This window comes from Carcharodon carcharias, chromosome 1, assembly GCF_017639515.1.
Source record: "Carcharodon carcharias isolate sCarCar2 chromosome 1, sCarCar2.pri, whole genome shotgun sequence".
Lineage (NCBI taxonomy): Eukaryota > Metazoa > Chordata > Chondrichthyes > Lamniformes > Lamnidae > Carcharodon > Carcharodon carcharias.
The window spans coordinates 149,981,526-150,006,414 of record NC_054467.1 but is presented as its reverse complement, the minus strand read 5'-3'; positions in this window follow the sequence as shown (position 1 = coordinate 150,006,414).

Genomic DNA, 24,889 nt, shown 5'->3' with positions numbered 1-24,889 from the left:
ATTGAAGGAACGATTGCCAAATTTGCTGATGACACAAAGATAGGTAGGAAAGTAAGTTGTGAAGAGGATATAAGGAGTCTACAAAAAGGTATAGATAGGTTAAGTGAGTGGGCAAAGGTCTGGCAAATGGAGTATAATGTGGGAAAATATGAAATTGTCCATTTTGGCAGGAAGAATAAAAGAGAAGCATATTATTTAAATGGTGAGAGATTGCAGAGCTCTGAGATGCAGAGATATCTAGTGCATAAATCACAAAAGGCTGGTATGCAGGTGTAGCAAGTAATTAGGAAAGCTAATAGTATGTTATCATTTATTGCGAGAGGGATTGAATACAAAATTAGGGAGGTTATGCTTCAGTTGTACAGGGCACTGGTGAGACCACATTTGGAGTACTATGTACAGTGTAATGGTCACCTTATTTAAGGAATGGTGTAAATGCGTTGGAAGCAGTTCAGAGAAAGTTTACCAGACTAATACCTGGAATGGGTGGGTTGTTTTATGAGGAAAGGTTGGACAGACTAGGTGTGTATCTGCTGGGGTTTAGAAGAGTAAGAGGCCATTTGCTTGAAACATATAAGATCCTGAGGGGTCTTGACAGGGTGAAGAGGATGTTTCCTCTTGTGGCAAAATCTAGAACTGTTTAAAAATAAGGGGTCGCCCAGTATAAACAGAGATGAGGTGAAATGTTTTCAGTCAGAGGGTTGTGAGTCTTTAGAACTCTTCCTGAAAAGGTGGTGAAAGCAGAGTCTTTGAATATTTTTAAGGCAGAGGTGTATAGGTTCTTGGTAAGCAAGGGGGTGATAGATTATTGGGAGTAGGTGGGATGCAGATTTGAGGTTACTATCAGATCAGCCATGATCTCATTAAATGATGGAGCAGACTTAAGGGACTGAATGGCCTATTCCTGCTCCTTGTTCGTATGTTCATACATGCTATCCTTTTTTACTGGCAGTTTTGATGTGGTAGATGATGTGTGCCAGGCAGACCAAACCCACAAGGGAAACTTGGTCACACTATCACAACATTTTTGCAATTTGTAAGTATTACAAGAAGATGTGTGCACTGAATTCAGAAGTAATAAGTCCACCAAAACCGTTACAGATTTTAAAAATTAAATTAAAATATTTATTAACAAAATAAAAGATGGCAAGCACATATATAAGACTACAATTCCTTACTATTATAATTACTCCTAAAATTCCTAACCTGAATGCCAGTAATACCGTCTTTAAGAGCAACAGTCCAAAGTAGATTTTAGATTTAAAACAGAACCAGCAAGTTAACAAAATACCCATGTGACAGTGGCATTCTAAATGGCTTTTCCCCAACTTCAGTTTCATTATATGGCAGACTTATGCACAGATGGCTGGAGGCTTCATTAAGGCCATTTCACACACTCCTGCTAGATCTTACATGACCTTCCCACATAGCCTTTCATTCTCCTTCATATACATTTCTCTCTTTTTAATTTGTAAATTCTATTGTTCCATATGTTTGAAACTGTATCTTCCTCTTAACATAAAAACTTTCATGTTACCAATATGGTCAGTAACTATTGGGAAAAATAAACACACTCCTTAGCCTTGCTTATCTGGCTCGATGTAAACAGACTAAGATCACTTTGAAATTCAAATTTCTTCATTTATATAAAAATGCAAATTCCCTTCACACCTTACTTGCTAAGCCAGCATGCATGTTTACTCATTAGCATGTCAAGCACCTACCTTCTTTTGATGAATTCAACCTTACAGCCTACTTGACTCCAAATGTAATTAAATCACACAGACAGATGTAACTATACTTAGCCCCATAAACCTACTTCACAATAACCCAGAAAAATATTATGAAAATTATTATACTTCCGTCACACCTCCATCCTTATGGGAAAATGAACAGTCATAATTTTAAAAGTCGGAATCATTTTCTTACCCCATCTTACACTACTTACTATACATATCTATATACACAAACTATTATAGTACCAGGTGCATGCATTAACATAACAATGTATGTACAAATCCTTGGTATCAACAGAGGTCATTTTGGTCCAGTATCCAGGTCTTAAATATCCAATTTCCCTTTGAGCTTTAAACTCTCAATAATGCATCTGCAATTAGATTTTCTTGTCTGGCCACATGTATAATCTGTAAGTTAAATGGTTGCAGTAATAAATGCCATCTGAACAGCCTTGCACTCCTGTCTCAAAATTTGTCCAGAGATTTTAAATGATTGCAGTTTGTATAAACAATTGTTTCTGATGAATTGTTTGCAACATAAACCTTGAAATGCTGCAATGCTAACACCAAACCCAGCATATCCTTTTCGACCGTCGAATATTTTCTCTGTTGTGCCCTATTGGTTTCTCAATTCCAGTTTCATCTTCTTGCAACAGTACAGCACCAATGCCTACATCACTTGCGTCAACGGCCAACTTAAATTTCTTGGCATAATTAGGTCCAGAAATTTTAAAATCAATTGTTTCTGATGAATTGTTTGCAACAAAAACCTTGAAATGCTGCAACACTAACACCAAACCCAGAGTCTCCTTCTCGATCATTGAATGTCTTCTCTGTTGTACATGCAGCTTCCGTGAAAAATATTCTATCGGTTTCTCAATTCATTTCATCTTCTTAAACAGTACAACACCAATGCCTACATCACTTGCATCAATGGCCAACTTAAATTGTTTGGCATAATTAGGTACTTCCAAAACTGGTGTCGCAGTCAATACAATTTTTGAACTGTCAAATGCCATCTACCATTCCTGAGTCCATTAAAACTTTTTTAATACTTCAGTCAATGGAGCAACCATACTGCTAAAATTTGGTACAAATTTCCAGTAAAACCCACTCATGCACTGAAATCTCAAAACCTCTCATTTTGTTGTAGGCACAAGGGAAATTCATGATGGCTTTGACTTTCACATTTCTTGAAGCCACTTTACCATGTCCAATGACAAATATGTAGATATGTAACTTATGCTTTTGCAAACCCACTTTTAGCCAAGTTCATCACCAAATTAGCTTCTTGCAGTCAATTAAATAATTCTTCCAGATGTTGTATATGTTCCTCCCACATTTGACTGAAAACTATCAAGTCGTCAATATAAACAGCACAATTGTTCAGTCCTGCAATTATTTTGTTTGTCAGTCTTTGAAATGTTGCTGGTGCATTTTTCATACCAAATGGACTTTAAACCAACTTTAAGCTAATATAGTCCACCTGGCATTACAAAAGCCAATATCTCCTTTGCTCTTTCCAATAATGGTACTTGCCAATATCCACTCAGCAAGTCAATCTTTGTGATGAACTTTGATTGTCCCACTTTCTCAATGCAATCTTCCAACCATGGTATAGGATATGAATCTGCTTTTGTCACCACATTCACCTTTCACAGACAGTCTTTGTGTTCCATCCAATTTCGGTACCATCAAAATAGGTGAACTCCAGTTACTGCAACTAGATTCAATGATAGCATTTTGAAGCATGAATTCAATTTCTTTCTGTACTTGTGATAACTTGGCTGGACTTAATATATAAGGATGTTGCCTTATTGAAAATGAATCCCCATACATGTACATCATGTATAACTAAATTTTTCCTCCCCAGTTTATTCCCACAAGTAGCTTTGTATGACTGCAAAAGCTTCTCCAAATCACTTTGACACTTGTCTGGAAGGTAACTAAATATTATGTTTGAATTTTTAAGTACCCACTTAATATCCAATTTGATTAGAAGAAAATCAATTTCAGAATCCTTCATTTATACCTCTTTCTCCTTATCCACTACCACTAATACATCCTTTTGGACCTCTTCCCTGTCAAAGTACTTTTTAAAGCATATTTACATGACACACCCTCTGCTTCTTTCTTCTAGCTGGAGCATTTATTAAATAATTTACTTCACTCAGTTTCTTTTCAATCCTAGAAGGCCCACTAAACCTTGCCTTTAATGATTCGCCCAGTACTGGTAACAAAACCAACTTTTCTCCAGCAACTAAACTGTGAGCTGTGGCTCTCCTATCTGCCTTCATTTTCATCACTTGCTGTGATATCTTTAAATGTTCCCTAGCTAATTCACATGCTCTGTCCAATCTCTCTCTGAAGTTTTTCCATAATCCAGGAAATTGGTTTCTAAATTTTGACCCATCAATTTCTCATGAATCAATTTCAGTGACCCCATTACCTCATGACCATAGACCAATTCAAAAGGGCTAAATCCAGTTGAGGCATTAGGAGCACTCCTTAAAGCAAATAACAAGAATGGAATTCCCCTATCCCAATCCTCTGGATAGTCTTGACTATAAGCCCTCATCATGCTGTTTAAAGTTTGATGCCATCTTTCCAAAGCGTCTTGTGATTCATAGTGGTAAGCTGTTGATTTAAATTGTTTTATCCCCAAGGTGTTTATTACTTCCTTAAACAGCTATGACATGGGCAGGAATTTTTACCTTGATGGGCGGGCAGGCCCCACCGGCTTGGTGGCGGGCGGGCAGCCGAACTCTGCCGCCGAAACGGGGCCCGCTGTCATTTTGAGTGGGCAGGCCAATTAAGGCCCGCCCAGCAGCCTGCCTGACAGGAAGTGCTATGCACTCTCCCCATCTGTTAAAGTGTGCTGTTTTGCGCACATGTGCACATCTCCCTAAGACAAAGTGCTGTCTCAGGGAGATTACTGACAGTATAAAAATCTTTAAAAATAGAAAAATATTAAAATTATTAACATGTCCCCCTCATGTGACAATATCACACGAGATGGGACATGTTAATAAGAAGCACATAAACTTTATTGAAGTTTTTAAAAATGGACATGAAACCTCATCCCGCCAATGGATGGGGTTTCATATATTATCAGAAGCCTGCTGGGGCTCCTGACCTGCCCAGCAACCTTAAGGTTGGTTGGGCAGGGCATTTAACAAACTTAATTATCCTGTCAATGACCTTAATTAGCCATTGACAGGTTGGTGGGCGGCAGCTGATTTCGTTGTCTGCCCGCCTTCCTCAATATTTAAATGGTCCGGGATGATGTCGGGGTTTCCTCCCGACATCATCCCGTGTCATTTTCCCGCCAACAGGAAAATTCTGCCCATGAAATTTGAACCCTAATCTGGTTGTATTTCTTTTGGTAAACCATATCTTGTAAAAAGTTTAGACAACTCTTCCACAATTCTCTTTGCTGTAATATTTTGCAAAGGTATCGCTTCAGGAAACCTTGTCAGATACATCCATTATTGTCAGCAAGTACTGATTTCCACTTTCAGTCTAAGGGAGGGGCCCTACACAATCAATCATGACCCTAGTAAAAAGTTCCTCAATTGCTTGAATTGGAATTAAAGGTGCCGGCTTAATCATTGCTTGCAGTTTACCTAACACCTGACTTCAGGATTCATTGAATGCTTTTAAACTAATTTAGCTCTAACTCCCAAAACAATGCATCTCTCTGGATTGCACTTCTTTGCAAACAGTGTAGACATTACATCTCCAGTTCTCCAGATAAGTAAATCCACCTGCTATTTTATGGCTCCATCTCTTCTATTCTGATTATATTAGCCAAACATGATTAATAATCAAACAGCTTATTCAGAAACAGAGGAAGAATGTAGTCCAGAATGTTATTACCTTAAAGGTAATGTGTTAATGAGGAAGTGGAAGATACAAAAACATTTTTATTGGCCTGGATTGCATAGAAATGTAGTCAAATTCTGTAGTTCTACAGAATTTGACTACATCTTTATGCAATCCAGGCCAATAAAAATGTTTTTGTATCTTTACCTGTGTCCCTCTAATTCCTAAATGTCCCCCATTAGAATTTCATGAGCTACTCTCAGTATCTCATTTCTATACCCAGATGGTATAACAATCTGATGCACTTCCATTCATTTTTCATCTGCTGAAACTCGATACAGTCTCCACTTGCTCATTAACACATTACCTTTAAGGTAATAACATTCTGGACTACATTCTTCCTCTATTTCTGAGTAAGCTGTCTGATATTAACCATGTTTGGCTAATAGAATCAGGATAGAAGAGATGGAGCCATAAAACAGTAGGTGGGCTTACTTAGCTGGAGAACTGGAGATGTGATGTCTACATTGTTTGCAATGAAGTACAATCCAGAGAGATCCTTTGTTTTGTGAGTTAGAGCTACATTCGTTTAGAAGCATTCAATGAATCATGAAAGGGTACTCCATCATGAGGATGGGTAGAGCTTAAGAGAGTTTTCTTGTTTCAATTTATTTCTGCATTTGCTGACAGAAGGGGGTTGATTGCAGTTTGTGCCTTGCGTATTTTTTAGTTCACAGAGAGGCCCTGGGAGCTGTTAGCAGGCTCTAAGCAGTTAGGGTTCAGAGAAGCCCTGAGAGCCATTTATAGCTTGATGCAGCCAGGAGACTGGGGTTTGGAGAAACCCAGGGGCAATGCCAACGTAGTGAAGCTAGTGATCTGCAAAACAGCTGAAACTATGCATGTAATAGAGGCAAGAGTGCAGTTTTGTGAATCCCGTGGAATGCGGTCAGGAGAAGAGATGGAGTCACTGGAAGGTGAGCAGTCATTGAGGCAGTCCGAGTGGAGTGGTTTTTGAGGGAATTCAGAGGCTAGATTTTTGAAAGTGAATAGTTGAAATTCCTTGTGAGGGAGGCAGAGTTTTAGCGAGACATTGTGACCCACAGCGATTACTGTCATCTGGATAGATTGCTGAGAAACCTGTGGGGCCTGTTTTGGTCACTTTTACCATTTAATGTGCACTGTGATGTGTTTGGCCAGTTTGCCTGTTAATTCATCTTTACCTCATGTTAATTCTGAATGTTAGAGTATACGATAAATATTACAGATTGTTTTACTTTTCTGACTTTGTACAGTAAAGTTTATTTTGTTTGTTTAAAACCTTGGAATCTTGTGGCTTTATTCTCCGAGTGGGTAACTGGGATTTCAAACTTTGTCTACTTTAAACAAAAAGTTACATGTCCTTAACTGGATCATAACAGACCCCTGATCTGCAGAACATTGCCATGGCTGTTATCTGATTTAAGATCACCTTAATTAATGGTTTCACTTGTGGCTGTGAAAGTAGAAAGTGAATCTTTTCTTGTGCAATCTGCCACATCAGCCAGTCTACAACTCACATGTGCATCAAAGAAAATGTCATGTTTGTCCATCAGAATCCTGTACTCTTTTTCTACTCAAAAGGAAACAAGAGCAAGAGGGGTCCAAGAAGTTTTCACAATAACTCAGGCATATAAGATGATTAGCAGGTCTCCACATCACAACTGAAACATCAAAATGTATAGCAAGCTCATTCAATGTGAAGATAGTATCAGAAATTTCATCCTGCATTTCATTTTACGTTATTTAGGGAATATCCATGATTCCTTTATACTGCAGATGTCCACACTATCCTCACTATTTGAAGAGATGTTCGTGACTCCCAGGCTTTAACAACAATAAGAGCTTACATAACTATATCTCTTTTAATCTCAGAGTTGTGGGGCTGGAGGAAATTACAGAAATAGGGAGGGAGAGGCCATGGAGGGATTGAAAACAAGGTTGAGAATTCCAAAATCAAGATGATGCCAGTAAGCACAGAGATGATGGGTGAACAGAATGTGGTGTGAGTTAGGACACCTGTAGCAGAGTTTTGGGTGAGCTTAAGTTTATGGAGGGCGGACTCCATATTACACCTCCCACACAGCCCAGAGAAAACATGCTTAACAAATAGGTGGTGGTAATGGTGTTGGTGGTGCTGGTGGTTACTGGTGGCAGTGGTAATGGTGCTAGTGCTGCTGGTGGTGATTGTGGTGATGGTGGTGCTTGTGGCGGTGGTGGTGTGCTGGTGGTGGCGGTGGTGGCAGTGGTGATGGTGGTGGTGGCAGTGATGGTGGTGCCAGTGGTGGTGGTGCTGATGGTGGTAGCAGTGGTGGTGGTGCTGGTGGTGGTGGTGGTGGTGACAGTGGTGGTGGCGGTGGTGGTGGTGCTGATGGTGGTGGCCTACGTGTGACTCCAGATCCGCAGCAATGTGGTTGACTGTTAAATACCCTCTGAAATGGCCTAGCAAGCCAATCAGTTGTATCAAACCACTAAAAAGTCAATAAAAAAGAATGAAACCAGATGGACCAATGGGCATCGACCTAGGTACCGTAAACAACAATGGCTAACCCCAGCCTTGTTGACTCTGCAAGGTTCTCCTTATTAACATCTGGGGCCTTGTGCCAAAATTGAGAGGGCTGCCTGACAGACCAGCCAAACAACACTCTGACATAGCTGTACTCACAGAATCATACCTTACAGATTATGTCCCAGATTCCACCATCACCATACTTGGGTATGTCTGGTCACATCGGCAGGACAGATCCAGCAGAGGCGGCAGCACCGTGGTGCACAGTCAGGAGGGTGTTGCCCTGGGAGTCCTCAACATTGGCTCTGGCCCCCATGATAACTCATGGGCAAGGAAACCTCCTGCTAATAACCATGTACCACTCACCATCACCTGACACTGTGCACCACCCCCACTGGCGACCAGCTGAAAAATCAGTACTCTTCCACTCTTCCAATGTTGAACACCACTTGGAGGAAGCACTGAGGGTGGAAAGGGCACAGAGTATACTCTTGATAGGAGACTTCAATATCCATTACCAAGAGTGGCTCAGTAGCACCGCTACAGACTGAGCTGGCCAAGTCCTAAAGGACATAGCTGCTAGACTGGGTCTGCAGCAGTTAGTGAGGGAACCAATAAGAGGGAAAAACATACTTGATCTCATGCTCACCAACCTGCCTGCTGCAGATGCATCTGTCCATGATAGTATCGGTAGGAGTGACCACCGCACAGTCCTTGTGGAGACAAAGTCTCATCTTCACACTGAGGATACCCTCCATCGTGTTGTATAGCACTACCACTATGCTAAATGGGATAGATTTCAAACAGATCTATTAACTCAAGACTGGACATCCATGAGGCACTGGGGGCCATCACCAGCAGCAGAACTGTACTCAACCACAATCTTTAACCTCAAGGCCCGGCACATCCCCCATTCTAGCATTACCACCTAGCCAGGGGGTCAACCCTGCTTCAATGAAAAGTGCAGGAGGGCATACCAGGAGTTACATCAGGCATACCTAAAAATGAGGTGTCAACCAGATGAAGCCGCAACACAGGACTACTCGCATTTTAAACAGCATAAGCAGCAAGTGATAGGCAGAGCTAAGCAATTCCACAACCGATGGATCAGATCTAAGCTTTACAGTCTTGCCACATCCAGTCATGAATGGTGGTGGACAATTAAACAACTCACTGGAGGAGGAGCTCCACAAATATTCTCACTCCCGATAATGGAGGAGCCCAGCACATCAGAGCAAAAAATAAGGCTGAAGCATTTGCAACAATCTTCAGCTCGAAGCGCTGAGTGGAATATCTTTCTCGGCCTCCTCCGGAGGTCACTAGCATCACAGATGTCAGTCTTCGGCCAATTTGATTCACTCCACGTGATATCAAGAAACAGCTGGAGGCATTGGATGCTGCAAAGGCTACAAGCCCTGACAATATTCCAGCAATAACACTGAAAACTTGAGGTCCAGAATTTGCCATTCCCCCAGCCAAGCTGTTCCAGTACGGCTACAGCACTGGCATCTACCTGGTAATGTGGAAAATTGCCCAGATATGTCCTGTACACAAACAGCAGGACAATTCCAATCTGGCCAATTACTGCCCCATCAGTCAACTTTCGATCATCAGCAAAGTCATGGAAGGAGTCATCAACAGTGTTATCAAGCATCACTTGCTTAGCAATAATCTGCTACTGATGCTCAGTCTGGGTCCTGACAGGGTTACTCAGCTTGTGACCTTATTACAGTCGTCATTCAAACATGGACAAAAGAGTTGAACTCCTGTGGTGAGTTTAGAGTGACTGTCCTTGACATCAAAGCAGCATTTGACCGAGTGTGGCATCAAGGAGCTCCAAGCAAAACAGGAACTAATGGGAATCAGGGAGAAAACTCTCCGTTGGCTGGAGTCATACTGAACAAAAAGGAAGATGGTTCTGGTTGTTGGAGGTAAATCATCTCAATTCCAGGACATTACTGCAGGAGTTCCTCAGGGCAGTGTCCTAGGCTCAACCGTCTTCAGCTACTTCCTCAATGACCTTTCTTCCATCATAAGGTTAGAAGTGGGGATGTTCATTGGTAATTGCACAATGTCCAGCAACATTCATGACTCCTCTGGTACTGAAGTAGTCCATGTCCAAATGCAGCAAGACCTGGACAATATCCAGGATGGGCTGACAAATGGCAAGTAACATTCATGCCACACAAGTACCAGGCAATGACCATCTCCAACAAGATAGAATATAACCATTGCCCCTTGACATTCAATGGCATTACCATCACTGAATCCCCCAATATCAACATCCTGGGGGTTACCATTGACCAGAAACTGAACTGGACTAGCCATATAAATACCGTGACTACAAGAGCAGGTCAGAGGCTAGGAATCTTGCTGCGAGTAACTCACCTCCTGTCTCCACAAAGCCTGTCCACCATCTACAAGGCACAAGTCAGGGATGTGACGGAATAGTCTCCACTTGCCTGGATGATTGCAGCTCCAACAACACTCAGGAAACTTAACATCATCCAGGACAAAGCAGACCGCTTGGCTGGCACCCCTTCCACAAACATTCACTCCCTCCACCACCGATACACATTAACAGCAGTGTACACCATCTACAAGATACATTGCAGAAACTCATCGAGGCTCCTTAGGCAGCACCTTCCAAACCCACAACCGCTACCATCTAGAAGGACACAGGCAGCAGGTAGATGGGAACACCACCACCTTGAAGTTCCCCTCCAAGCCACTCAGCATCCTGACTTGGAAATATATTGCTGTTCCTTCACTGTCACTGGGTCAAAGTGCTGGAACTCACTTTCTAACAGCACTACACCATAGGGACTGCAGCGGTTTGAGAAGGCAGCTCACCACCACCTCCTCAAGGACAATTAGAGATGTGCAATAAATGTTAGCCCAGTCAGCGATGCTCACATCCCATAGATGAATTTTTTAAAAACACCCAGGTGATACTGAAACACATAGCTGGGATGCTAGAACAGATTATCCGTTTAGATTTCTGAGATGGGACACTATTCCATATTCTCAAAAAGCTGGTCAATATTGACACCATTTGCAAGCTGTTGCATAACTGTGTTCTACGCACTCTCCAAAACAGTGCTTGTTTCCCTGCCCACCTTGCAGATTTCCTCATCCTTCCTTCCACTTATCTTTCTGTCTGTCAACAAAAGCAATGAGAAAAACAAAGGTGGGGTGGGGAGGGGGGTTGGGGGTGGTGGGGGGGGGGGGGGGGGGGGTTGGGGGGTGGTGGGGGGGGGGGGGGGGGTGGCGGGTGGTGGGGGCGGGGGGGGGTGGTCGGGGGGGTGTCATGGTGGGGGAAGAGAATCGAGCAATTCATTTCAGTGCCTACAAAAATAATCTTATTTATTTCTGACACTCACACTTCCCCTTGGTGACTGTACTGCACAATTTTGATCAACTGCTGCACGATGCTCATGTAGGCCATTGGAGAACCTATTGCATGGTGCTATTGCATCAACCTGTGTCTGAAGTCAGGTCCAGTAGGATATCAATACCTAACCCATGTCATTGGAATATGATGTGGGCTGGCAGCTTGCTCCAATTTTTTGTGTTCCTCTCATACTCCTTTCCACTTACTTCTCTTCACTTTTGAATAATGCCACATCTGATGTGCCATACTCAACCTCACCTGCTCCAGGGTGCTAGTGGCTGGGTTGATGGTGCTGTGTGGGAGACTAGTGTGCCACCCTCTACTTGATCTTTGGAAGAAGTTACAACATGAGCAAAAGCCTGCCAGTTCCAAAATATTCACAGGCATCCAGAGGTATGGAGGAGAGAGGGTGTATGCATTGAGATAGAGGATCAGCCATAATCATATTGAATGGCGGAGCAGGCTCGAAAGGCCGAATGACCTGCTCCTGCTTCTATTTTTTCTATGTTTCTAGGATAATACCTTCAAATAGAGATTAAAACAAAAGTGTAGGAAAATGAGAGGTTTAACCTAAAAATATAAGACTTGAAAAATCCTGCCAATTGAGTGCTGTGGAATATATGCCTTCAAATTTTACAATTTAAAAAATTCCAGGCTTGTATGTTCATCCATGTATTGTAGAATAACATATATTCAATTTCAATTCTTAAAAAGTGCAGCATTGACTTTGTGACTATAAAAGGATAAAAATCAAGCTAAGGAAAATATTATGGAAAGGTTTTTTTGGGTGGATGGGGACTCCCTGAATAGGCTTCTTGTGCTTAGGCACATTTTTTTTTCAATACAGGACTTGCCACTACCGATGATGCACAGACTCTAATTTATGTTGAACAAGCTGATTGTTCTTTAACTGTAGCCACAATGACTCAGTGCTCTTGGTACCACATTTCTGGAATTGTTAGCTGTGTTCATACCAGACAAGTATTTCCCACCTGCCCTCCAAAATGCAGACAGTGCGGGTCCAAAATACTATGCTACTATTTAATGAGAATTAACATGGGTTTGGTGGGGTGAAAAATTCTTGGTTGAGTGAGAGACAGAAAGACCATTGTGAGGAGCCACTATTAAGAATCATTGTGCTACAGAACTCAGGCAGTGAGCATACTTGGCAAACGTTTCGCTATCTGGAGAACTCTGACACCTAATTCTAAGAACGGTTGTTGATAATACATAGATGTATAAATAAAACATCTTCATTATTTTATATTTCACTCTGATGCTTTCGGTACTTATCTAATGGCACACGCATGGTGTGGTGCTTTCCCTATCAAATCCCCATGGTGTTTGTGGTTTCTAAGGTCAGTCTGTTTAGTTCAATGGGATCTTCAACTTGATTCAGGTAGCTCAAATTGTTGGATTAGCTCAAGCGGTTTTCTCATTAGTAGTTTAAGGTTTTAGTGTTCCGCCTCGTCAAAATGCATTTGTGAAGGGTGATTGAAGATCTCCGAAAGTTGAGGGACAGTTTAAATGCATGAAGTCAGGCAGTTGTTTCAGATGAGAATAGAAGTGGGGACTACAATGTGTGCTCTAATATTTAAATCCAATGATACATAGCTTTCTAAACACGGAAGTGCAATTAACAGAGAAAACAGTATGCGTGAGGTTAACTAAAGCTGGAAGCACAGACAATAACCAAAGGCAATGGTGACTATTTGCAGGTTTAACCGAGAGGACCAATATGGCCAATGTGCAACTACTCTGCAATTCAAGGTACAATGTTATATGATTTTGTACTGACTTCACCTAAAGGTTGTTCTCAACATTGAAAAACCAAAAACAATATGGTGAATTTAAATTTAACCTGTCAAAGCCACACCAGCATCTTGAAAATCCAGGAGCAATTGAGGTGAATAGCAGTTTGACACAACTGAGTGGCTTGCTAGGCCATTTCAGATGGCATTTAAGAGTCAACCGCATTGCTGTGGGTCTGGAATCACATGTAGGCCAGAACAGGTGAGGGCGGCAGATTTCCTTCCCTAAAGGACATTAGTGAGTCAGACGAGTTTTTACAGCAATAAACAATGGTTTTATGGTCATTATTAGACTTATAATTCCAGGTACTTATTGAATTCAAATTGCACCATCCGCCATGGTGGGATTCAAACCCAGGTCTGCCAAGCATTACACTGGGTCTCTGGCTTATTAGTCCAGTGATAATACCACTACGTCACCATCTCCCCATTAGACCAAATGTATTTAAGGGAAAGCTGGGTAAGTACATGAGGGAGAAAGAAATAGAAAGCTATACCAAAAGAGGTTGATGAAGAGAGATGAGAGGAGGCTGTGTGGAACATAAGGTTCAGCCTGTATGACTTGGGTCGAATGACCTGTTTCTGTGCTGTATATTCAATGTAATTCTATTTAACTGTTCAGTTGACAGTAAGTGTCATAATATCTGTGAGATTCTTGAGAAGAAACACTAAGATATTTACGAAGATGCATTCAGAATTAGAACTACATGTGCTGTTAAAACATAGATCATTTTCAGACTCCCTCTGCTGGTGTATGGGTATGGTAGCCTTATGCAGACAAAATGCTCAATGCAATTTTCAATACACTACAATGTCAAGGTTTGATTTATAATACTTAACAAGCATTGCGTCTTTGTATCTTGACATTGTAATGTAACTTTTTGAACAGCACTCTGTTGCACCCCTCAATGGTCTTTCCTGGATTTGGCAGCTCTGGGCCCTTTATGGAGCCTGTGAGGTGTTCCAGATTATGTCCACCCCCATATTTACGAACATACAAATTAGGAGCAGGATTAGGCCATTTGGCATCTTGAGCCTGCCCCGCCATTCAATAAGATCATGGCTGATCTGATTGTGGCCTCAACTTTACTTTCCTGCCTAGCCCCATATCCTTTGACTCCCTTGTCAATTGAGAATTATCTAATTCAGTCTTAAAATTATTCAAAGATCCTGCCTCCACTGCTCTCTGGGGAAGAGAATTCCATAGCCTAATGACCTGCTGAGAAAAAATTCTTCAAATCTCTGTCTTAAATGGGAGACACCTTATTTTAAACTGCGTCTCCTATTTCTAATCTCTTCCACAAGGGCCCACTATTTTTAGCTGTTTCATCAATGACCTTCCTTCTATCATAAGGTCAGAAGTGGGGTTGTTCGCTGATAATTGCACAATGTTCAGCACCATTCACGACTCCTCAGATACTGAAGCAGTCCATGTCCAAATGCAGCAAGACCTGAACAATATCCAGGCTTGGTCTGACAAGTGGCAAGTAATATTTGCGCCACACAAGTGCCAGGCAATGACTATCTCCAAGAAGATAGAATCTAATCATCGCCCCTTGACATTCAATGGCATTACAATCGTTGAATCCCCCAATATCAACATCCAGGGTTACGTTGACCAGAAACTAAACTGGACTAGCCATATTAATACTGTGGCTACAAGAGCAAGTCAGAGTCTACAAATCTTGCAACAAGTAACTCACCTCCTGATTCCACAAAGCCTGTCTACCATCTACAAGGCACAAGTGATGAAATACTACTTGCCTGGATGAGTGCAACTTCAACCACACTCAAGAAGCTTGACACCATCCAGGACAAAGCAGCCCACTTGATTGGCACCCATTCCACAAACCGTCATTCCCTCCACCATCGATGCACAGTGGCAGCAGTGTGTACTATCTACAAGATGCACGGCAGAAACTCACCAAGACTCCTTAAACAGCACCTTTTAAACCCATGACAGCCACCATCTAGAAGGACAAGGGCAGCAGATAAATGGGAGCACCACCACCTGGATGTTCCCCTCCAAGCCACTCACCATCCTGACTTGGGAATATCTTACCATTCCTTCACTGTCACTGGGTCAAAATCCAGGAACTCCTCCCTATCAGCATTGTGGGTGTACCTACACCACATGGACTTCAACGGTTCAAGAAGGCAGCTCACCACCACCTTCTCAAGGGTAATTAGGGATGGGGAATAAATGCTGACCCAGCCAGTGATGCCCACATCCCATAAATGACGTTTAAAAAGCCTTTCAGAATCCACTCTGTCGAGTCCCCTCAGGACTTTGAATCTTTCGATAAGATCACCTCTCATTCTTCTAAACTCCAATGGATAGAGGGCCAAACTGCCCAACTCTTTCTTATAATATAGCCCCTTCATCCCAGGAATCAGTCGAGTGAACCTTCTCTGAACTGCTCCTAATGCAATTATATGCTTTCTTAAGTAAGGAGACCAAAACTGTACGCAATACTTTCATCTGATCTCATGAAGGCCCTGTAAGCTGTAGCAACACTTTCCTACTTTTATACTCTTGCCCTTGCAGTAAACACCAACATTCCATTTGTCTTCCGAATCACTTGCTGTACTTGCAAACTATCTTTTTGTGATTCAATACCAGGACATCCAGATCCCTCTCTACCAGAGAGTTCTGCAATCTCTCTCCATTTAAATAATATACTGCTTTTATACTCTTCCAGCCAAAGTGGACAAATGCACATTTTCCTACATTATACTCCATCTGCCAAATTTGTGGAACCTAGACATGTGAAGCTATCAACAACTTCCAGTGCCACATTGTCAATGCTGATAGATGGTGGTATGGCAACATCTTGTAGAATGATGTTAGATTCAGCTGGTGTCAATGGTGCCGATCTTGGATGTCTTCGGGACACCTTGTGGCATAGTTTGTTCTGAAAGAAATTGTTTGTTATGCAATTATGCAATGCTCCTGGTAGCAGTAAAGCTCAAGTAGTCTCTGCTTGTTCTCATTAATCTTTCCCAGACCATGATGTCCAAGGCAGCAGGGCCATGACTCATGGTACATGCCCACTCTTTCGTTGAAATCCCCAAGTAGGAAAAGGTTTTCTGGCTTAGTAATTTTGCTAATAGCAGTATCAAGCTCCTCATCGAACAGGTTTTCCACCTCTGTAGTGGAGCACTGCATTGGGGCATAGATACTCATGAGGTTAACTACACACACACATATGAATAGGAGTAGGCCGCTTGGCCCCTCAAGCCTGCTCCACCATGCAATAAAATCATGGCTGATCTGATTGTAAGCTCAACTCCACATTCCCACCTACCCTTTTCACCCCCCTTGTTTATCAAGAGTCTGTCTAGCTCTGCCTCAAAAATATTCAAACACTCTTCTTCCACTGCCTTTTGAAGAAAAGAGTTCCAAAGGCTCACAAGCCTTAGAGAAAAAAATTCTCCTCATCTTTGTCTTAAATGAGTGCCCTTTATTTTTAAATAATGACCTCTAGTTCTGGATTATCCCACAAGAGGAAGCATCCCCTCAGGATCTTAAAGGTTTCAATCAAGTCACCTCTTACTCTTCTAAACTCCAGCCGATACAAGCCTAGTCTGTCCAACTTTTCCTCATAAGACAACCCACCCATTTCAGATATTAGTCTAGTAAACCTTCTCTGAACTGCTAACAAAGCATTTACATCCTTCCTTAAATAAGGAGACCAATACTATACACAGTACTCCAGATGTGGCCTCACCAATGCCCCATTTAGCAGAGCATAATCTCCCTACTTTTATATTCAATTCCCTTTGTAATAAATGATAACATTCTATTACTTTTCTTAATCACTTGCTGCACCTGCATACTAATGTTTTGCACTTCATGTACTTGGATGCCCAGATCCCTCCACACCTCAGAGCTTTGCAATCTCTCACCATCAAGATAATATGTTTCTTTTTTATTCTTCCTGCCAAAATGCCCAATTTCACATTTTCCCACACTACACTCTATTTGCCAGGTTTTTGTCCTCTCACTTAGCCTATTTACAAATCTATATCCCTTCATAGCCTTCTTATGTCCTCCTCACAACTTACTTTCCTGCCTATCTTTATGTCATTACCAAATTTAGCAACCATACCTTCAGTCCCTTTACCCAAGTCATTTATATAAATTGTAAAAAGTTGAGGGCACAGCATTACATCTTGCCACCAGAAAATGACCCATTTATGCCCAGTCTCTGTTTCCTGTTAGCTAGCCAATCTTCGATCCATGCCAGTATGTTACCCCCAAGACCATGAGCTTTTATTTTCCACAACAATCTTTGATATAGCACTTTATCAAATGCCTTCTGGAAACCTAAGTAGAGTACGTCCACTGGTTCCCCTTTATCCACAGCACATATTACTTCTTCAAAGAACTCCAATAACTTGGTTAAAAATTATTTCCCTTTCACAAAACCATGTTGACTCTGCCTGATTGCTTTGAATTTTCCCAAGTGCCCTGCTATAGCTTTAATAATAGCTTCTAACACTTTCCCTATGACAGGCATTAAACTAATTGGCCTGTTGTTTCCTGCTTTCTGTCTCCCTCCCTTTTTGAAAAAAGAAGTTACATTAGCTATTTCCCAGTCTAATGGGACCTTCCCCAAATCTAGTGAATTTGGAAATTTAAAACCAATGCATCAACTATCTCACTCGTCATTTCTTTTAAGACCATGGGATGAAGTCCATCAGGACCCAGGGACTTGTCAGCCTGTAGTTCCAACAATTTTCTCAGTATCACTTCCCTGGTGATTGTAATTTTCTTGAGTTCCTCCCTCCTTTCCATATCCTGATTTACAGCTATTTCTGGGATGTCACTTGTATCCTCTATAGTGAAGACCAATGCAAAATACCTGACAATTCATCTTCTTATTTTCCATATTAATTCCCCAGACTCATTTTCTATAGAACCAACACTCACTTTGTTAACTTTTCTTTTTTAAGTATCAGTAGAAACTCTTACTATCTTTATTTATATATCTAGCTAGCATTCTCTCTTACTCTACTCTTTCCCTCCTTATTAATCTTTCAGTTATTCTTTGCTTTTTTTTATATCCTGTCAAATCTTCTGCCCTGCCACCCATCTTTGTGCAATTATATGCTTTTTCTTTAAGTTCGATACTATCTTTAAGTTTTTTAGTTAACCACAGATGGTGGGTCCTCCCTTGGAATTTTTCTTTTTCATTATATTCTGCTCTATTCTGTGCATTCTGAAATATCCCCTAAAATGTCTGACACTGCATCTCTATTGACCTATCCCTTAACATAATTTGCCAGTTCACTGTAGCTAGCTCTACGTTCATGCCCTCATAATTGTCCTTAGTTTAGTTTAAAATACTAACCTTCACTATGAGATCATTAATTAATCCTACCTTGTTGCACAATACCAGGTCCAGTATAGCCTGCTCTATTTGACTTGAGAGGTGATTGGAGAGAACACATTCTGAATCATTTGTGGGTGGTTCTATCATTGAGTGTAGCGAGTTCCTTACAATGAAGCTCACTTGTTTTCCTGATACATGAACGTGTAATGTTTTTCTTTCACTGATCCGCTCTCAGCGAGCCTGATCTCTTGTAGGGAAGCTATGTCAACGTTCAGTCTATCAAGTTTCATGTTGATCATAGCTATCTTACACGCATTATCAAGCTGCTTCAAGTCAACTGTTAATCCCGTGCACATGGTCCTGACGTTCCAAGTTGTCAACTGAAGAGTTGGCATCTTCATTTGCCTGGTGCAATGGATTCTGTCTTCTTGTTGAGTAGAGACTTTTAGCTCCAAGCACCTACTGAAGCAGATGGACCATGGCAGATCAGCACCTTACTAGTTGGGGACTGCCCAACTTGAGGTGGGCAGTGGCTAAACAGTAGGACATGATGGTCTCTCCCATTGTCGGAGACTGCCATGGTACCCATCCTCTACAGTTATTGAGTTGGGCTTATCACTCAGAATTGCTGTCCCTCTTCTTGTATTAATGCTCTGCAGTGAAACTGGAGTGTTCTGTCCAGGACACCAGCCTGGGCAAAGTTTATGGAGGCCCTCAGCTGCCCAGACTGAGTCCCCTTCTCAAGGTCCCCCCCTCGACCTCCCCGGTTGAGTCCAAAGGAATACACAGCTTGGTTGCAGAAGTTGCCAGAAGGATGACATAGTTAGACATCGGTCCACTTTTGGGCTTTGCTCCAAACCTTTTGTCAGTGTTTATTACCTTAGCCTGCAACTCTCCCGAGGTATCCACAATTCGCCCATAGCTGGGTGTTTGGTTCATAAATGCCAGGGCGTGTTCACATGCCAATGGGCCTGCACACTGCATGTTTGGGGGCCAAATCTCCACCGAGGTCTTCTGAAGCTTTAGCCTGGGGCTGCAAGGGACCCAGTTTCCGTGTGTTGCCACAAGGAGGTACAACTGAAGAGATGGAGAGGCTGTGCACTGACAAGGAGAGACTTACACATTTGCCTCTCTTTTTTGCGCTGCTGGTCAGCAGTGTAGGCTGAAAATGAGAAGCAAACTGTCACACAAAAGTGGAAAGCACACAAATTCTTTTCACCACACACTAGACACATTGCATTGACCTGCTGGACATGCAACTGTGTGGGTGATACAGTGGTAGAATTCTCACGTACCGTGTGGGAGGCCTGGGTTCAATTCTTAGCCAATGCAAGACAAATATTGTCTTTTGGATTGTGATTTCATCTGCATAGTAAACAGGAGATCCTGGGTTCAAATCCCAGAAGAGCTTTCTTTCAATATAGTTACAGTTTGCCAACCTAAAAATGACCTATTTATCCCAACTCTCTGTTTCCTGTCAGTTAGCCAAACCTCTATCCACACTAACATATCATTCCAAACACCATGAGCTGTTATCTTGTACAGTAATCTTTTATGTGGCACCTTATCAAATGGGCTTTGGAAATCAAAATACATTACATCCATTGGTTCCCCTTTAACCACCCTGCTTGGTGGAGAACTCTGATAAATTTGTCAAACATGATTTCCCTTCCATAAAACCATATTGACTCTGCCTAATGGTATTATGATTTTCTAAATAGCCTGCTACTACTTCCTGAATAATGGATTCCTGCATTTTCCCAATGATTGACGTAACCCTAACTAGTCTATGGTTTCTTGCTTCCTGTCTCTCCCCTTTCTTGAATAAAGGTGCTATATTTGTGGTTTTCCAAAAAATTGGGACCTTTTCAGACTTAAGTGAAGTTTGGAAGATTACAATCAACACATTATCTCTGCAATCACTCCTTTTATGATCCTAGGATACAGGACATCAGGTCTAGAGGACTTGTCAGCCTTTAGTCCTATTGGTTTTTCTCATACTTTTTCTCTACCTTTAGTATTGTTTTAAGACCTTCCCTCCCTTTTGCCCCTTGATTTTCTACTATCCTTGGGATGCTTTTCGTGTTTTCTGCACATGGAGATACTAAATATTTGTTCAAAGTCTCTGCTTTTTCCTTGTTTCCCTTTATTAATGCCCCAGTATTATCTTTTAAAGAACCAATGTTTACATTAGCTACTCTCTTCCCGCTCTTCTTTTTCATATACTTGCAGAAGCGCTTACTATCCGTTTTTGTATTTCTTGCTAGTTTACTCTCATATTTTAATTTCTCCCTCTATTATTTTTTACTCATCATTTACTGGTTACTAACATTTTCACAATCTTCTGGCCCACCACTAACATTTGCAGCTTATACACCTTTTCTTTCAATTTGACATCATCTTTAACTTCCTTAGTTGCCGCAAATGGTGCATTTTTCTTGTAGAGCATTTCTTTGTCAATTAATATATTTTTGCTGAGAGTTATAATATATCTCCTTAAATGCCTACCACTGCTTTTATACTGCTTTTATACTGTCTTACCTTTTAACCTATTTTCCCACTCCACTGTAGCTAACTCTGTCTTCATAAACTTAAATAAAGGCAATTACAAGGTAAGACGTTACAAGGTAATTACAATTACTAAGGTAAGAAGTTAGTTTCAGATCCAGGTTTCTCACCCTCAAACTGAATATGAAATTCTATCATGTTAAGATCACTCATGCCTGGAGGATCCTTTACAATGAGATCATTAGTTAGTCCAGTCTCATTATACATTACCATAAAATAGTCTGTTCCCTGGTTGGTTTCAGAAAGTATTGTTCTAAGAAATTGTCCCGCATACATTCTGTGAATTCATCCTCAAGGCTACCTTTGCTAATTTGAATTTTTAAAAATTCATTTATGGGAAGTGGGTGTTGCTGGCTAGGCCAGCACTTATTGCCCATCCCTAATTTCCCCTGAAGACTGAAATTTCTCACAATTATTACACTACCCTTCTTACAAGCCCCCATTGTTTCTTGACTTATACACTGTTCTACAGTGTGGCTACCGTTAGGGGAACTATAAACTACACCCACCAGTGACTTCTTTCCCTTGCTATTTCTTATTTCCACCCAAACTGATTCTACATCTTGATACATATGAATATCCGAACAAGGAGCAGGAATATGCTATTCGGCCACTCAAGGCTGCTCTGCCAATTAGTAAGATCAAGGCTGATGTGACAGTAACCTCAAATCTGCATCCCGCCTACCCCCGATAACCTATCACCCCCTTGTTTACCAAGAATCTATCCACCTCTGCCTTAAAAATATTCAAAGACTCTGCTTCCATCACCTTTTCAGGAAGAGAGTTCCAAAGACTCACGATCCTGAGTGAAAAAATTTTGCTTCATCTCCATTTTGAATGGGAAACCCTTTATTTTTAAACAGTGATCCTTAGTTCTGGATTCTCCCACAAGAGGAAACATCCTTTCTTCATCCATCTTGTCGAGACCCCTCAGGGTCTTATATGTTTCAATCAAATCGTTTCTTACTTTTCTAAATTCCAGCAGACACAAGCCCAGTCTGTCCAACCTTTCCTCATAAGACAACCCACCCATTCCAGGTATTAGTCTGGTAAACCTTTTATGAACTGCTTCTAACACATTTATATCCTTCCTTAAATAAGGTGACCAATACTGTACACAGTACTCCACGTGTGGTCCCACTAGTGCTCTGTATAACAAGCATAACCTCCCTGCTTTTCTATTCAATTTCCCTCACAATAAATGATAATATTCCAATAGCTTTCCTAATTATTTTCTGTTCCTGCATTAGGACACCCAGATCCCTCTGCATCTCAGAGCTCTGCAATCTCTCACCATTTAAATAATATGTTTCTCTTTCATTCTTCCTGCCAAACTGAACAATTTCACATTTTCCCACATTATACTCCATTTTCCAGATCCTTGCTCACTCACTTAACCTATCTATATTTTTTGTTATCTGCTTATGTCCTCTTCACAACTTATTTTCTTTCCAATTTTTGTGTCATCAACAAATTTGGCAATCCCTTCAATTGATTGATTGCACAATGTTCAGCACCATTCGTGACTACTCAAATATTGAAGCAATCAATGTCCAAATACAGCAAGACCTGGACAATATTCAAGCTTGGGCTGACAAGTGGCAAGTAACATTCACGCCACACAAGCGTCAGGCAATGACCATCTCCAACAAGAGAGAATCCAACCATCATCCCTTGATGTTCAATGGCATTACCATCACTGAATCCCCCAATATCAACATCCTGGAGGTTACCATTGACCAGAAACTGAACTGGACAAGCCATATAAATACTGTGGTTACAAGAGCAATCAGAGGCTAGGAATCCTTGCACGAGTAGCTCACCTCCAGACTCCCCAAAGCCTGCCGACCATCTACAAGGCACAAGTCAAGACTGTGATGGAATACGCCCCACTTGCGTGGATGAGTGCAGCTCCCACAACAATGAAGAAGCTTGACACCATCTAGGACAAAGCAGCCGCGTGATTGGCACCACATCCACAAACATTCACTTCCTCCACCGCCGACGGACAGTAGCAGCAGTGTATACCTTTTACAAGATGCAGTGCAAGAATTCGCCAAGGCTCCTTAGACAGCAACTTCCAAACCTATGATCACTACCACCTAGAAGGACAAGGTCATCAGATAGATGGGAACACTGCCACCTGGAAGTTCTCCTCCAAGTCACTTACCATCCTGACTTGGAAATATATCGCTGTTCCTTCACTGTCGCTAGGTCAAAATCCTAGAACCCCCTTCCTAACAGCACTGTGGGTGTACCCACACCAAATGGACTGCAGCAGTTCAAAAAAGCATCTCACCACCACCTTCTCAAGGGCAATTAGGGATGGGCAATAAATGCTGGCCCAGCCAGCGGAGCCCACATCCCATGAATGAATTTTAAAAATCCCTCCATCCAAGTCGTTTCTATAAATTGTAAAAACTTGAGGTCCCAGCACTGATCCCTGTGGCACACCACTCATTACACCTTGTTAACTTGAAAAATACCCATTTATGCCTACTCTCTGCTTCCTGTTAGCCAGCCAATCTTCTATCCATGCCCATATGTTATCCCATGTCATGAGCTTTTATTTTCCACAATAATCTTTGATGTGGAAATCTAAGTACAATATATCCACCAGTTCCCCTTTATCCACAGCACATGTTACTTCCTTAAAGAGCTCCAATGAGCATGATTTCCCTTTCACAAAACCATGTTATTCTGCCTGGTTACCGTGAATTTATCCAAGTGCCCTGTGATAGCTTCTTTAATCATAGCTTCTAACATTTTCCCTAAAACAGATGTTAAGCTAACTGACCTGTAGTTTCCTACTTCTGTCTCCTTCCCTTTTTGAATAACAGGACCACATTTGCTATCTTCCAATCTAATGGGACCTTCCCTGAATCTAGGGAGTTTCAGAAAATTAAAACCTCCCATGACTATTGCAGTGCCTTTCTGACATGCTCCCATTATTTTTTCCTTTATGCTCCATCCTATTTTATGATTACTATTAGGGGGCCTGTACAACACTCCCACAAGTGACTTCTTGCCTTTACCATTTCTCATCTCTACTCAAACCATTTCCACATCCTGGTTTCCTAAACTTAGGTCATCCCTCACTATTGTGATAATGCCATAATTAACAAACAGAGCCACCCCTCCACCTTTTCCTCACTCCCTATCCTTCCTAAATATCCTGTACCCTTTAATATTCAGGTCCCAATCCATGTCCTCTCGCAGCCATTGTCTCTGTAATGGATATCAAATCGTAATTATTTATTTCTATATGTGCTTTCAGTTCATCTGTTTTGTTTTGAATGCTTCATGCATTCAGAAACAGAGCCTTTAGTTTGATCCTTTTATTCTTTTTATAACCTCTAGCCTGTTCTGTTGATTTACTGTTATATTTATACTCTCTATCTCTTCCAGTCATGGTCTATTTTTCATTTCCCGTATTTCTCTTTTGCCTTGTCTCTACTCGTTGATTTACCACATCTTCCCAAATTTGATCCCTTGCTCCCACTACTTAGTTTAAAAACCTCTTTACCTCCCTAGTTATCCAAGAACACTTGTCCCAGCACGGTTCAGGTGTAGACCATCCCAACAGTACAGATCCCACTTTGCCCAGTATTGGTGCCAGTGCCCCATGATCCGGAACCCGCACGAGTCTTTGAGCCTCACATCTAAACTTA